Consider the following 15320-nt stretch of genomic DNA (forward strand, 5'->3'; position numbering starts at 1 on the left):
GGCCCCAGGACCACAGGGACCAATGCTCTTGGTGCCCAGGTGTCCTGCATGCTCTTGGTGACCCTGAAACCTTGGGAGAATCTAGGCCTCGGGTCCTGCACACCCAAGTGGGTTTCCCGAGAATTCCCCTAAGCCTACCTTCCATTTGCTTATTCGACCACCTGCAGAATGTTTGTGGAGGGGCTGTTAGGTGCCAGTCCGGCCTTGAGGGGGCCGTGAGAACCTCAGGGGCCAAAGTAAGTGGAAATAAATGGCACAGAGAACAGATCTCTGGGCTGAGAGGCAGGCCCCCAAATCAACAGCGGGGTCAAGGCGCCAGCGCTGATGGGGACACCCGCTGGGGGTGCTGTGGTTCTCCTGGGGGAAGCCGTGGGCGCCCTCTGCTGTGGAAGCTGCTGGAAAGGCCCCATCGACGCGCCGCCTGCCAGGCCCCACGTTTGGACGCGCGGGCGATGGCGAGGGTTAGCGACTGCGATTTGTTTACGTTTTGCAAGCTAAACAAGCCCCCCCCAGCCTGTCACACTCCAAGTTTCCACCGAGCCCTTTGAGGAAACCTGCTGGAGTGACACCCAGGGTCCCTCAGGGGCGAGTGCCGGGCTTCACGGCTGCCTCCAGAACCTTCATAAACTGTCACTGAAGATTTTGCTTTCTCTGTAGGCGCCCAGTGGGCATAAATTCGGAGGTTTGAGCGAGTCTTTCAGAAACTTCCCTTCTAAAAGGAACGTGCCTGTCTGGCGTTTCTGAAGGTTCTGTCTTTTCTTAGGCGGCTGCTTGCTTCTTTCTGTGGATCGTCCCCCGAATCGCCTGGCAGGATGCTCGCGGGCCTGACTTTTTCTCCCGGAGCGGGAGCGTCAGGAGGCTGAGGCCCGGCGTCTGGGTTCCCAGGAAGCTTCTGGGTGCAGCCCCATCTGGCCAGCTGGGCCGGCTGACAGCAGCTGCCCTCCACAGAGCCCACTGCGTGCCAGGCACCGTGCTGGCCCTTCTCAGCCACCGTCTCCTTGAAATCTCTGCAACAGTCAGTCCTAGGAGACAGGACTGCCGTCCTCCCATTTTACAGATGGGGAAGCTGAGGCTTCAGGAGGTTACACGAGCTGCCCGAAGTCACCCAGTGAATTCGAGGAGGAGCCGGGCTTCGAGCCAGGGCTGTGCCGCCACGGCCCGTGGTCATGACCGTTGCGCAAATCAGAACTCGGTGACGATTAGTGCCACAGTTTGAGTACCTGCCAAGTGCCAGCCTCTTACATACTCAGCTCTGCAAGGTCACTGAACTTTTGAGCTCAGACAGACTCAGGAACAGGCCCGAGGTCACACAGAGGGTATATGGGGGAGCAGGGGCTGGCGCTGCAGCCCTGTGGGAGTCCCCCCCCTCCCCAACCTTTGTCCCGATGGAGAGAAGAATCCTGTTTGCGGTCATCATCGAATCTACATTGATCCGAAGGGTCAGCATCATCCGGGGGTGGGAGGAGCGCCATCCTGTTGAGCACCTGCCCACATGCCAGGAAGTGGCGCCCGAGACCGAACCCAGTAAGGTGCACGAGACCCTTAACAGAGTTGGTTAGCAAGAGGAGAGGGTCCCGGGCCTGGAGCGCCCTCAGGACTGGGCCGCACTCGGTGGGGGCCGGGCCTGGAGGAGGGAAAGTCATTTTAGATGTAGGAACAGCCCGACGAGGGGAGAAATGGGATACCTCGAGCTTGGGTATGTTTGGGGGAAACGTCTGGAGTAAGCCCCACGCGGAGGCCACAGGGCGCGAGGGATGTGGCGCCTGATTGGGACATCAGGAGCCTGCACTTGGGGTGCACGAATGGTTTCAAGGAGAAAAGGCGTGTGGACACCTGCTTTCCCACGGAAGTCTAGAGTTTAGGTCGTTCTAGTCGTGCGCGTCCACCTGCTGGCTGGGGCGCTTTCGAGGCTGGGGACACAACTGCCATCCCGGCTGAGCCCAACGGCCTCCCCTCTTTCAAAGGGAAGGTGCCCCTCCTCCGCTCCCACCCATCACCCCCGCCCCCTCCCCGCCTCCCTAATCAGGGAGAGCAAATTGTTATCAGATTAGCGGCAGCAATGAAAAAAAGCACAGTCCGGCTCACCCTCCCAGTTAGTTAGCATTTAGATAGACTGGGACGGGGGCCCACACAATAGGCATCAAAACCCTTCAGGGCGGCGGGAGGGATTAATTTCTTTAACCAACAGGCCTGATCTGGCCCAACTCATTACCTTGCCTTGTCAGTGTGGATGTTAGATTCGATTGAAGATTACACCATTTAGGTCTCTCTGTTGTTTGCCGCCCAAGCCGGGGCTATTGAATTGCACATTCTCACGGAGCGGGCGTCAATACTCAGCGGCCTGAGGTTCTAATTCTGCTTCATTTAAACTTCATCAACTCTTCCAATCAAGTGGAAGGATCCGAAATAGGCTCTGTGAGCAGAAAGGCCCGCGTCCCTTTGTCAGATAATTTATTCTGTTTTCTCCTTCTCTCCCAGCCTTGCTCTCTTTCTCTCTCTAGCCTCGCTCCCCCTCTCTCCCCCTCCTCCCCCCAATGCTGAAAATGAGATTACAGTATTTAAATGACTATGATAATCAATCTAGGGACCCCGAGCTGAGATTGAGGTTAATTATTCTTAGCAGAACAAAGAAGCGTGATGCCTTTGGGGACTCAGAGGTGCAATCTGGGTTTCTTGCTTGTGGTTTTTTTTTTTCCCCCTGAAATTGCAGTTTTAGGAGTCTTTTCTTGTTCCTAACTAGGCGCCGAGTGTGATTCTTAGCGGCAGCAGCCCCTGAGATTTTGAGCTGATAAACAGCTAACGGCCTTCAATCAACAATTTTAATAGGAAAAAAAAAAAAAGTCACTTATATGGTATGAGTACAGATCTAATGAAAGGGTGATCATTTACCTTATTTATTTTTAAACACGCTAGGAATAATTTCCCACTGTGTTCGAGCTGGTAATTACAGCCCCACGGTGCACCCGTAAACTTTTGAATGAAGAGTGTTGTCACTCAGCTGGTCTTCTCCCTGGCAGCTTTTGCCGCCATAAAAGTTGAAATTGTGTCATGTTTTGGCTAATTGGAAACAGGGTCATTATACCATTGAAAATCTACATGAAAGTGACTTGTTCGATCGTTACCTGAAGCATTCACAAGCTGGGCAGTCATCCCGCCCGGCGCCCACCCCCAGCCCCAGCTTCTAAAACAGAGAGAATCAAAATATGTATATTTCTTTGTCTTCCCTCTGCTATCTTGTCAGGGCTGTTTTACACGCTGCCACCCAATGTTATCTTTTATTTGTGTCAGGAGAAAGGATTTGACAAGTTCAGTATACAATGTTCATTTGGCAAGGCAAATTTTTCATACCAATTTTGAGTAGGGAAATGAAACTATCTTTCAACGGAATGAGCAGCATCATTTTTGGACAGACTTATTATGAGAGGGAGGGTCGCAGAACTTTATTTCCTCACGTGATCCTCGAAGAGGCGAATCCATTTCTTAAAAAGTAGGATCCGGTTTCCACACACAGCCCCGGTCGGGAGGGACATGAGAAGGACCCCGTACTGTCATCAAAGAGGGACGCCTGATAGTTTATTCCCCTTCCTGCTCCCCACAAGTTATTAATAGGCTGGAATAAATTGTTCCTCTTCTATATTATAATGACTCTGTTTCAGGCCCCTTTAAGCTGTGGGTGAGTCTCTGACAGTTATCTGCATTTGCAAAGCAAAATATTTAATAAGTGCCACCGTCTGAAGGAACAGCAAAAACCACAGGCAACCCTATTTGTGAAGAGTGAGATCCGCACACACACCCCCCTACCCCCCCCCCCCCCCCCCCCCCCCCCCCTATCCACTATCCCATTGCTGTTTACCTAAAAAAGAAGACTCTCTCACCCTCTGTGCTACCAAATTCATTTGGGGCAGTGGTTTATGGTGACATTTTTCTTTCTTAAAGCAAATATTGACTCACCATGGGGAAATTAAAACTCCATTAGGCATTGCTACATTGTACAGCGGGGGCTGCATTACAACAGTCAAGCTACTATTAATTGGTTTCTTCCTCAGGAATAATCCAGGGAGGGCCGAGGGGGAGGGGGAAGGGAAGATGGGTCTAAGCCATAATTTCTTAAAATGACACCATCTAAATCAGGCAAGGTGATCATTACGTGGTGATTCATCTAAATATAAAGAAGACGCTGCCTAATAACGTAATGAATTTATCAATGCACAAAGCCTGCGGGGGGAGAATACGTTTGAAGCCACACGTGGGCCAGCCTCGGCCAGGTCTGGGCAGCTCAGGACTGCCTTCCGCAGGGCACAGGCAGCCCTGATGCTTCTATTTGGGTGTAGGATGTTTTTCTTTGCTGAGCTAAGATCCCCCCTCCCAGCCTGTTCGCTGCGTCCTTCCCAATGGGAACGCCCCACTCTTTCTGTAGCAGCTGACCCTGCTTTGTCACCCTCCTTTGCCACCAGAAGCTCCTGTGGTGCCCGGCCCGCATCCACCTGCCCCATCGTGACTTCTCTGGTCGTCCTCGGGTCTGGTGATTTTGCCCTCTGCTTTGCTTGGCTAGGGCTGTGATAACAAACGACCGCAACGCAACGTGGGTGGCTCAAATTCCCAAGTTTATCTTCCTCATTCCTGGAGGCTGGAAGTGGGAGATCCAGGTGTTGGCTGGTTCCTTCTGGGAACTTGGAGGAAAGGATCTATCCCAGGCCTCTCTCTGTCTCCGTTTTCACACGGCATTCTCCCTGCATACGTGTCTATGTCCACATTTCCCCTTTTTATAAGGATACCAGTCATGTTGCATTGGGGAGCCCACTCCATTATGACCTCATCTTAATGAATCACCTTTGCAATGACCCTATGGCCAAATCAGGTCACATTTTGAGGTTCTGGGGGTTAGGACTTTGTGACTGCTCTGGAATTAGGTCCTGGTCCGTGCTCCGTCGGTTGTGGTGAGGATAACGAGGCAATCAGTAGAGTGGCATCCTTCATGTTGAACTTGAGGCCGCCATCTTGATGAGGATGTGGAAACGGCATGTGGTGTGGCTCACTCATAGGATAAATAATCACATACGGTCTTGGGCCATCTATGGTACCTTTGCCTTGTTGGTATTTAAGCATAACTAATTTGGGTCACTGACCATCTACAGTTCTCCCGGAGGACAGATTCCACAACATGCTTCTTTTTACCTTCCACAGAGCTATTCATTCATCCATCCATCCATCCACCCATCCACTCACCCATCCATCTTTTGTTTTAGTCAACAAATACTTTAGCGTTTACTGAATTTCCAATATACGTGCCTGGCACTGGGGTAGGCATTAGAGAGAGATTGATGAACCAAATTTGACATGATCATTACTCTGTGGAACCTTACAATCTAATCAGGCAGGTGAGCATTAGTCAAAACATTGTGGATAAACGTGAACTTTCAAGTGTGGTGACAGCCAAGGAGGAGAAGCTTCTGGTGCATCTAAAGGGAGGCTTCGGACAGATGGGAGTCAGGGAATCCTACTTGGGTAAAATGAAGACTGAGCTGAGATTTGAATTCACCGGGGGAGGAATGTGTGTGCATGGGATGGGGGTTGGGGTGGAATGAAGGGGAAGGACAAGGGCATTCCAGCCACTTAGAAGAGCATGTGCCAAGAGCCTGTGGTAGAGAGAGTGTCCCAGTGTGGCATGCCACATGTGGCATGTGGATGTGGGGATGAGAGAGAATGGTGTGAGGCAGGGATCATGCAGGCCCTTAGTGGAGGCCAGTTAAGGAGCTGACCTGAAACCCAAGAGTAATGGAAGCCAGTGAAGGCCTGTAAGCAGAGGTTAGGACATGGTCAGATTGGTACTGGAAAGACCTTCTGCCTACAGAGCAGAGAACAGCTTGGAGTGCCCAGGGTGGCCCTGGGGAGATCCATTAGGGGGCTTATGATGGAATGCAGGAAGGAGAGAGGCTGAGCCAACCTGGTTGCTCCAAAAGCAGCATCTCAGTCCCTGATTGTTGCCCCAGAGCTGCTCCTCATTTCCGCTGTGTGATCTCGACTTGGCATTCTCCCGAACACTCCCTGGCTCCATAGCAGTCATCCCCTACATGTTGTTCTGGTGGTGGCTTCCTCTGGTTTTGCTTTTCCGTATGTCTGATCCTGTCTGATCTGGATCACTTGGAAATTTCTCAAAATCTCTGGTTCACTGATGGAGTTCTTTCTTGTTTTCCTATACCATACCGGGTTTTTTTTCTTCTTGAAAAATACTTTCTTGGGGCGCCTTGGTGGCTCAGTTGGTTAAGCATCCAACTCTTGATTTAGGCTCAGGAGCCCCGTGTTGGGCTCTGCACTGACAGCTCAGAGTCTGCTTGGGACTCTCTCTCACCCTCTTGCTGACCCTCCCCTGCTTGTATTCTCTCTCACACACAATAAATAAATAAACATTAAAAAAAATATTTTCTTTGTCCTTTCATGGTATTTTGGGAGGGTGGTAAGGTAGACATATGTGCTCAGTTCACCATTTTGAGCCAATCTCATTTCTCCTTTCTAAGATTTTCTAGGCATTACATCTCATGATATGTATTAAGGAGCATTCCAAGTCATGACCTAAGGATAATTATGTTTATCTTTTAAAAAAAAGTTTTGGGGCGCCTGGGTGGCTCAGTCAGTTAAGCATCTGACTTCGGCTCAGGTCATGATCTCACGGTTCGTGAGTTTGAGCCCCGCATCGGGCTCTGTGCTGACAGCTCAGAGCCTGGAGCCTGCTTCGGATTCTGTGTCTCCCTCTCTCTCTGTCCCTCCCCTGTTCATGCTCTGTCTCTCTCTGACTCAAAAATAAAATAAAAAACATTAAAAAAAAAAATAAAAAATAAAAAAAAATAAAAAAAAAATAAAAAAAAGTTTTAGGGGCGCCTGGGTGGCTCAGTCAGTTAAGCATCCAACTTCAGCTCAGGTCATGATCTCGCGGTTTGTGAGTTCGAGCCCCTCATCGGGCTCTGTGCTAACAGCTCAGAGCCTGGAGCCTGCTTGGGATTCTGTGTCTCCCTCTCTCTCTGCCCCTCCCTTGCTGGCGCTCTGTCTCTTTCTCTGTCTCAAAAATAAATAAAAGCATTAAAAAAAAAAGTTTTAGAAGCTACCTTAGCATCTACCTATACGTTAAACTTAACAAAGAATGTTTCCATTTTTTCCCCAACGACCAGAGCTACCCTACAAACTAGAAAATCCTTCTTTGCCGTGATCTGAAGAAAAACCCTTCTGTCCCAATTCCTTCTGCCAGACTGCTAAGGTACCAGAAAATCTCAACAGAACCCCTCCACTTTTTTGAGGTATTTGGAGGAGGAGGCAGCATAGGAAAGCCATTGTATTACCCAGGAGCAGACCTGTGTTCCTCCTCTGTGTAATCTCCTCTCAGACCAACCCTCCCAGAGATAACATCAAAAGCTCTGGATAAGATTTAAATACAAACCAACAAAAAACAAAAAACCAACGACTTGAAGGCTCTGCAAAGGGAACACACACAGGTGGATATAGAAGCCAGAGGAGGATGTCCTCACGCAGGAGACAAAAGCAGGAAATGGCTCTCTCGTTTGGAAAATGACTTTCAGCGAAATGCCAGGCGACAGTCAATGCTGCACGAGGCGTCTAGAATTTGGATGGAAACTTGTGGTGCTGTCTAACTTGTGGCTGCAAAACCAGAGGACAGAATCTGAGGAAGCCATAGTCACTGGAAAATGAGAGAAGCATCCAGGAAAAGAGAGCACCAGAGAAGAGAGGTCCAAATTCGGTTTGTAAACTCTGCCTAAGTCTCTGGAAGATCTTCAAACCACATATAAGTGGGGCTGACTCTGAAAAGTTCAGTGAAGGCTCAAATAAGTGAACTTGGATTTGAGCTGCTGCCCATCACAGACAGCAGAGTTTTCAGTTTGAGGTCAATCAGGTTAACCACTTGCAAACAAAACAAAGCAGAACAAAAAATCCCTAGGAGGAATATAACCTCACTCAGAGTCACCATGTCTAGAGTATATTTCAGACTACTTGGCACACAAAGAAATAAGAAAGGGTGACTCGCCCTCAACTGAAAAGACACTTAGTTGAGACAGACCTCATAGATTGCTATTTGGAATTAACAATCAAGATTTAAAATGGTAATTACAGGGGCGCCTGGGTGGCTCCGTCAGTTAAGCGTCCAATACTTGCTTTCGGCTCAGGTCATGATCTCCCTGTTGTGGGATTGAGCCCCAAGTCGGGCTCTGCACTGACAGTGTAGAACCTGCTTGGGATTTTCTCTCTCCCTCTCTCTCTGCCCCCCTGCCCCCACCCCCCCACCGCATGCTTGCGCACACTCTCTTTCTCTCTCTCTCTCCCCAAATAAATAAACATTTTAAAAAAAGGAACCAACAAGAACAAAATGGAAATTTTGTTTATTTTTTATTTTAATATGTATTTATTTTTGAGAGAGAGAGACAGAGAGACAGAGCATGAGTGGGGGAGGGGCAGAGAGAGAGAGACGGAGACACAGAATCCCAAGCAGTCTCCAGGCTCTGAGCTGTCAGCCCAGAGCCCGACACGGTCGGTTTAGACCCACAAACTGTGAGATCGTGACCTGAGCTGAAGTCGGATGCTCCCCAGGTGCCCCCCCCCCCCAAATGGAAATTTTAGAAGTGAAAATATCTGAAACAAACAAGAAACTCTCTGAATGAGCTCAATGTCAAAGTCTACACAACAGAAGAGTCAGTGAACTCGAATATACCAATAGAAACTATCCAGGGGCGCCTGGGTGGTTCAGTCAGTTGGGCGTCTGACTTCGGCTCAGGTCATGATCTCACAGTTCGTGAGTTCGAGCCCCGCCTCGGGCTCTCTGCTGACAGCTCAGAGCCTGGAGCCTGCTTTGGATGCTCTGTCTCCCTCTCTCTCTGGCGCTTTAAATGTATGTAAAGAGCCAAGTGCAAAGCTTAGGGAATGGTGAGGACCTAATACGCGGCAAGCGCACTGATGATGGCTGGTACTGTCTGTGTGGGCAGCCCCCACTTGCCGACGCGTGGAGCGCCTTACAGACGTTCGTCACACATCACTCCCTGCCAGGTGTTATCACGATGTGTGCTCCTTTCCTTCTTGGCGTCCGTCCATGAGGAAGGACGTCCTGGGATGGCACGAACGGTCCGCGTGACCAGGCACCTGCCTGTGGGCCGACGGTTCCCCTGCCTCAGCTCCTGCTTCTCTACGCACACTCCCTTCCTCCTGTCCTCGCGTGGCCGTTCCCCACTCATTGTTTAAAACGTGGCTCGGAGTGCCCTCCCCTGGGAGCCTTTCCTGACCCTGTCCCCGCTCTGAGATGGTTCATGTGCCTACCTCTTCGCCTCTGCAATATCCTCACGTCTTTCTGTCATCGCTTTTCGTGTACGTATTAAAGCGTCTGTTCTTGTGGGTTCCTTGTGGGCAGAAACCAAGTCGCGTTTGTCTCTTCATGAGACATTAAGCCTCTTCATGAGGCTTAATGAGCACCTGGGAGACTGTTTCCTAGTGAACAGTAACCTGGCGTGTCTATGAATGTCTTGAGACACTTCCATTTTAAGGTTTCGGGACAGGGTGCTCTCCGTGCAGGAGCACGCGGCTCTGGGCACAGGTGGGAGAAGGTTCTGACCCTACAATTCCACCTCCAGGAGAAGCAAAACATCCGTGCGCAGAACGTGGTGCCATCGAAACACAAGTACAGATTTTATTTATTTTTCCGATTGCAGATTTTATTTTATTTTTTTTTAAGCGATCCCTACACCCAACATGGGGCTCGAACTTACAACCCCGAGATCAAGAGTCGCCCGCTCTCCCGACTGAGCCAGCCAGGCGCCCCTCCTCGAAACACAACCGATAATAGTAACGTGTGTGTTTTCAAGACCCCCCAGTGCCTAAAAGCAGCGGGAGTGCACCTAGGGACTTGTTGGGAGAACTCGGGGAATTCTCCTGGCCCGCCTCTCGATGTGAGCGTTTAGCAAGGAAATCCAAGCGGGGACTTCGGGGCTGCGGTCCCACCGAGCATGGCCATTCTGTCGGATGCGCGCTCTGCCTGGGCAGGGCGGAGCACAAAAGGAAGAAAAGAGGGAACACATGGTCAGTCCCAAACGAGAAAGGGGTTCTCCGTGGCAGGATATCGAGCTGTTTGATAAAGCCCAATATTACGCTTGAATTAGACGTGAATGCTTAGAGAGAGAGCATTGTTCGGAGGCACTTAACATGGACTCGGGTGGATCCCCTTTCTTCTGTCGCCTTCTGGGGTGGTTTTGTGGGCTGTAATGATTTGTATTGTATTTATAAGCTGACAGGATAATCCCGCGAACAGCGGGAGGGGAAGAAAGGCAAGCAGGACTCCTCCACCCTGCTAATTAAAACAATCCTTCCTCCCCCCGCGAGGGCTAATGAGACAGAAAGAGAGTGGGCTAATGAAAATGTCACCGCGAGATTGCCCACTTACTTTATTTATTTACTTAATGCTGTGACTTCCAGTTGGGGGTTCCGAGAGACAGACGTCTTCAGAATTTGCCAGAAGACCCTTTCTTATTCATCGCCGCTCAGCGCACCGTGAGCTGTCACCAAGCATATCTTTGGGGATGGGAGATGCTTATCTCCACTTGTCAATAAGAACGATATTCTAGGAAGAGGGGTTTGCCTGTGCTCACTTTGAACAAAATAAAAATGAAAGGAATCCGAATCCCTTCTTAGAGTACCTTCCCCCCCAAATCCAAGAGGCCAGTTTGCTCACGAAAGCCTTGCCTCCCCCCTCCTCCAGCACAGTGACCAGTCGAGTTGAAGCAGTGTCGCTGATACCGAGTGGCGTTTGGTGAGACGAGTCCACAGCGCTCAGACTTAACGTTGATCCCATCGGTGTTCGGCTCCACCGAGATGGCAGGAATTCAAACTTTTTTTTTTTTTTAACTTTTATTTACTATTGAGAGATAGAGACAGAGCATGAGCAGGGGAGGGGCAGAGAGAGAACGAGACAGAATCCAAAGAGGGCTCCAGGCTCCGAGCTGTCAGCACAGAGCCCGACGAGGGGCTCGAACTCACAAAGCACGAGATCATGACCCTAGTGAAGTGGTTGGATGCTTAACCGACTGAGCCACCCAGATACCCCTTTTCTTTTTCTTTTTCTTTTTTTTTTATTAATATTTTTATTTATTTTTGAGAGAGAAACAGAGCACAAGTAGGGGAGGGTCAGAGAGAGAGGGAAACACAGAATCTGAACCAGGGTCCAAGCTCTGAGCGCTCAGCACAGAGCCCGGCGCGGGGCTCGAACTCACGAACCGCGAGATCGTGACCTGAGCCGAAGTTGGGCGCTTCACCGACTGAGCCACCCAGGCGCCCCGGCAGGAATTCAATTCATATGTTATTTCACGGAGCCCAGCATGACCTGACCCTTCGATACCAGGAGGGCACCCCAGGGTCCTCCATGTTTATTTCAGCCCCTTAAACGCTTGATGATTTCAGCTAATGACTTCATTGGCATCCACTAGTGAAAGAAAGAAAGAGAAAGAAAGAAAGAAAGAAAGAAAGAAAGAAAGAAAGAAAGAAAGAAAGAGAAAGAAAGAAAGAGGAAGGAAGGGGGAGAGAGAGAGAGAGAGAGAGAAAGGATTCAACTTGTTGTCGATCTGCTAAATGGGATTTTATGCTAGTGAGTCTGAGTTATTGTTGCCCAAGGGTATTTGCACAACAGGGTGCTTGTGCTGTGGGACTCGGTGTCACCGTCCCTGAGCAGCAGAGGTTCATTTCCCAGGAGAATCCAGGGAACGAGGAGACAGGAGTCTGGTTATGGATTTGGCAGGTGTATTCCTTTCTCCTGGCTGCCATAACAAACCATCAGAAACTGGATGGCTTGAAACCATGGAAATACATTCCCTCGCAGTTCAGAGAGCATGTGTCTGAAATCAAGGTGTCACCCTGAGAATCTTTGAGAATCCTTCCTTGTGTCTTTAAGCTTCTGGGGGCTTCAGGCGTTCCTTGGACTGAATCACTCCCGTCTCTGCCTCTGTGGTCACATGGTCTTCTCCTGTGTGTCTGCCTTCTGCTATTCTTTCTTACTTTTTTTTTTTTTTTGAGTTTATTTTTATTTATTTTAAGAGAGAGATAGAGAGTGACGGCGGGATGGGGCAGAGAGAGCGGGAGACAGAATCCCAAGCAGGCTCCTGACTGTCAGTGCAGAACCTAACACGGGGCTCGAGCCCACGACCGCGAGATCATGGCCTGAGCCGAAATCAAGAGTCAGATGCTTTACCGACTGAGCCACCCAGGCACCTCTATTCTTTCTTATAAAGACACTTTTCATTGGATTTAGGACCCACATGGATAATCCAGGATGATCTCATCTCAAGAGCCTTACCTTAATTACATCTGCAAGGACGCATTTTCCAAATAAGGTCACACTCGAAGGTTCTGGGGATGTGTCTTTTTGATTCCACCATTGAACCTGCCATAGTGGGACTGGACCAAATCAAGCTGAGTTATGCATGTGATCCCAGTCAATTAAATGAGCAAAGAATTTGTTCCCACCCCCTTTGCATGGCATGAAGATATATACAGTGTGACTTTTATAAAAAGACCATTTAGAAAATACAACTTTTTAAAGACTTTGCTCACTGACCATTTCACCATACTATATTTACAGCTGCAGATTGTAACGGGGTAGCCATTAAAAGCGATACTTATGGAGACTTCAAGCAATGGGGAAAATGCTCAGGGCATAATGGTAAGGTGGGGAGGGGGGAGCAGAACGTAAACTTATACCTCTGGTGTGGTTACAGTTTTGCAAAAATTATCCTTGGCCATGAACAGGGTTGGAAGGGAACTCTGAAAAATGAACGTGGTAACAATTATATATAGGGGATAGATATCCTAGATGGCTCTTCCCCATCACAATGGAAACCTTCCTGTTATGAGGATGATAAAAAAAATTATAATAGAGGTTGCCTCTCAGGGGGACTCTTGAGATACAGGGACAAGAGAAAGACCCTCTCTTCATTTTCCACCTTTTGTATCTTTTGAACTTTGAGCCACGCACATGTGATTCTCATTCAAAACACCAAATACATAAAAAGATGAAGTGTCCTATTGCCACGAAGCCTCTGATCGCTGTCTCCCCCAGAGCTGAACCTGCTTTCTGAAGATTCCCTTAGCCCTTTCTACAGGATTAGCGTGTTTATCATAGAGTTCTGCGGTGGGCTGCATACGTCTTACATCTGGAGTGTAGACAAGAGCACGCCCTAAGTCCTGAAGGAGAAGGACCATATGCTACACTCCAGGAACAGAAAGATGGTCAGTATTTGTAGGTTCAAGTTCAAGGCAGGAGGTGGCAACAGAAGGCTCTGGAGGAAGAGGTCTTGGATGCCATCGTAGGGGGCTGGGCTTTATTTGAGGGCAGTGGAAAGCCATTGAGAGGGACATCATTACATTGGCATTTTATTTTATTTTTTATTAGAGAGAGAGAGAGAGAAAGAGAGAGAGCAAGCAGGGAGGGGGGCAAAGGGAGAGAGAGACCCTGGGATCATGACCTGAGCCGAAATCAAGTGTTGGATATTCAACCGACTGAGCCACCCAGGCGCCCCTGCACGTTGGTATTTTGGAACGATCACTCTGAATGTAGGAAACAAGTTTGCAGTGTTTTCACCATACGGATGTAACAGATGTAACTGAACCTCCAGAATGTAGGTAATAGTAAAATGTAGTCAAATGATTAGGAAATTATGAGTTTTGAGTATTTGTCGCCTTTTTAAAAATATTTTTTAAATATTTATTTTGAGAGACCGTGCACGCGTGTGCGCGAGCAGGGGAGGGGCAGAGAGAGAGGGAGAGAGAATCCCAAGCAGGCCTCACACTCTCGGCGCACAGCCCGATGCGGGGCTCGATCCCACAAACTGAGAAACCATGACCTGAGCCGAAATCAAGAGTCAGATGCTCAACTGACTGAGCCACCCAGGTGCCCCATATTGCCTTTGTCTTTTTTAATATAACTTACTTAATTATAAGGTCATATAATTTAGTGTTTAATAATGGCTTTGTTTAACAATAGCTTGTAAAAGACCCGAGTATTTGACATCTGGCTCTGGTGAGCTGGTACAAAATGACTCTGCACACCCCTGCTTCAACTGAGTCTCACATGTACGTATTTTAGGAGAATATCATTGCCACCACACAGCAGAATCTCTGGGATAAGAAGATCCCTGAGTTCCCCATTATTTTGCAGGGTAGGGGAGATAGTCACAATTCTTTTTTTTTTTTTTAATTTTTTTCATGTTTATTTATTTTTGACAGAGAGAGAGAGACAGAGCGCGGGTGGGGGAGGGGCAGAGAGAGAGGGAGACACAGAATCCCAAGCAGGCTCCAGGCTCCGAGCTGTCAGCACAGAGCCCGACGTGGGGCTCGAACTCACGGGCCGTGAGATCGTGACCTGAGCCGAAGTCGGACGCTCCACCGACGGAGCCCCCCGGGCGCCCCCAATCACAGTTCTTAAATAAAGTCTTAGGAGGAAGTTGAACGTGACATTTCACTTGCATTGGGCCCAGCCCTAGGTCCCCCAAAGACCCGGAGGTGGAAATTGGTCAGCCCACAAGGGGTTCCTCTGGTGGGGCACGCGGGGTCGGGGCTCCCTGTCCCTTCACTTGCTTAAATCGCTGGCTTTGGCTCCCGTGGTGAGGCCGGCCCGGGGCAGCATGTTCCTCCTCCCACCCGCCTCTCAACTCTGGGCCAAGAGATTCAGCTCTTCACGGTCTGTTTCCATCTCCCCAACTCATCCGCAGAGACACCAGCCACGGTTCCAGTTCCAGCTCCTTCTGGGTAATCTGCCTTACTCTGCACGTCCAGAGCCAGCCTCTGTCTTGTCCCTCCATCCTATGATCACCACCCTGGGAGGAACGGGGAATCTCACTGTCGGTAGCAGCGGCAGCAACATCGGTATCCCCACCCTCACCCTCATCGCCACCCCCCTCCTCATCGCCACCGTCACCACTATCAGCAGCCATAACAATAACAACAGCCCACATTTACGGAGTCCTTTCCATGAGCCAGGTACCAGTTTTGACATGCATTCTCCCATTAAATTCTCTCGTTAACCCCTCAAGGGTCAGTACTATCGTTATTCTCATTCTACAGACGAGGAAGCTGAGGCTCAGGGAGGCGTAGAAACTTGCCTGAAGTCCCACTGCTAATGAAGCCAAGATCTGAACCTCCGTTGGGCTGAGGCCAAAGCCCACGCCTCGGTTTCCGTTGATGAGCCTTTGACAATCATGACGAGCAGCGAGATTATACTTGAAGGTTTACAAAATAACTTTGCATTCATTTGCTTCTACCCCTGTGAAGCCTCGTCATTTGATAGC

General features: G+C 49.4%; 1 protein-coding gene across 9 annotated transcripts in view; it reads left to right on the forward strand.

Moving 5' to 3' along the window:
- CFAP77 (cilia and flagella associated protein 77) overlaps positions 1-15320 on the forward strand; it is a 131075-nt gene that overhangs the window by 11048 nt on the left and 104707 nt on the right. The window lies entirely within an intron of this gene.

This window comes from Panthera tigris, chromosome D4 (genome assembly GCF_018350195.1).
Source record: "Panthera tigris isolate Pti1 chromosome D4, P.tigris_Pti1_mat1.1, whole genome shotgun sequence".
NCBI classification, from domain to species: Eukaryota; Metazoa; Chordata; class Mammalia; order Carnivora; family Felidae; genus Panthera; species Panthera tigris.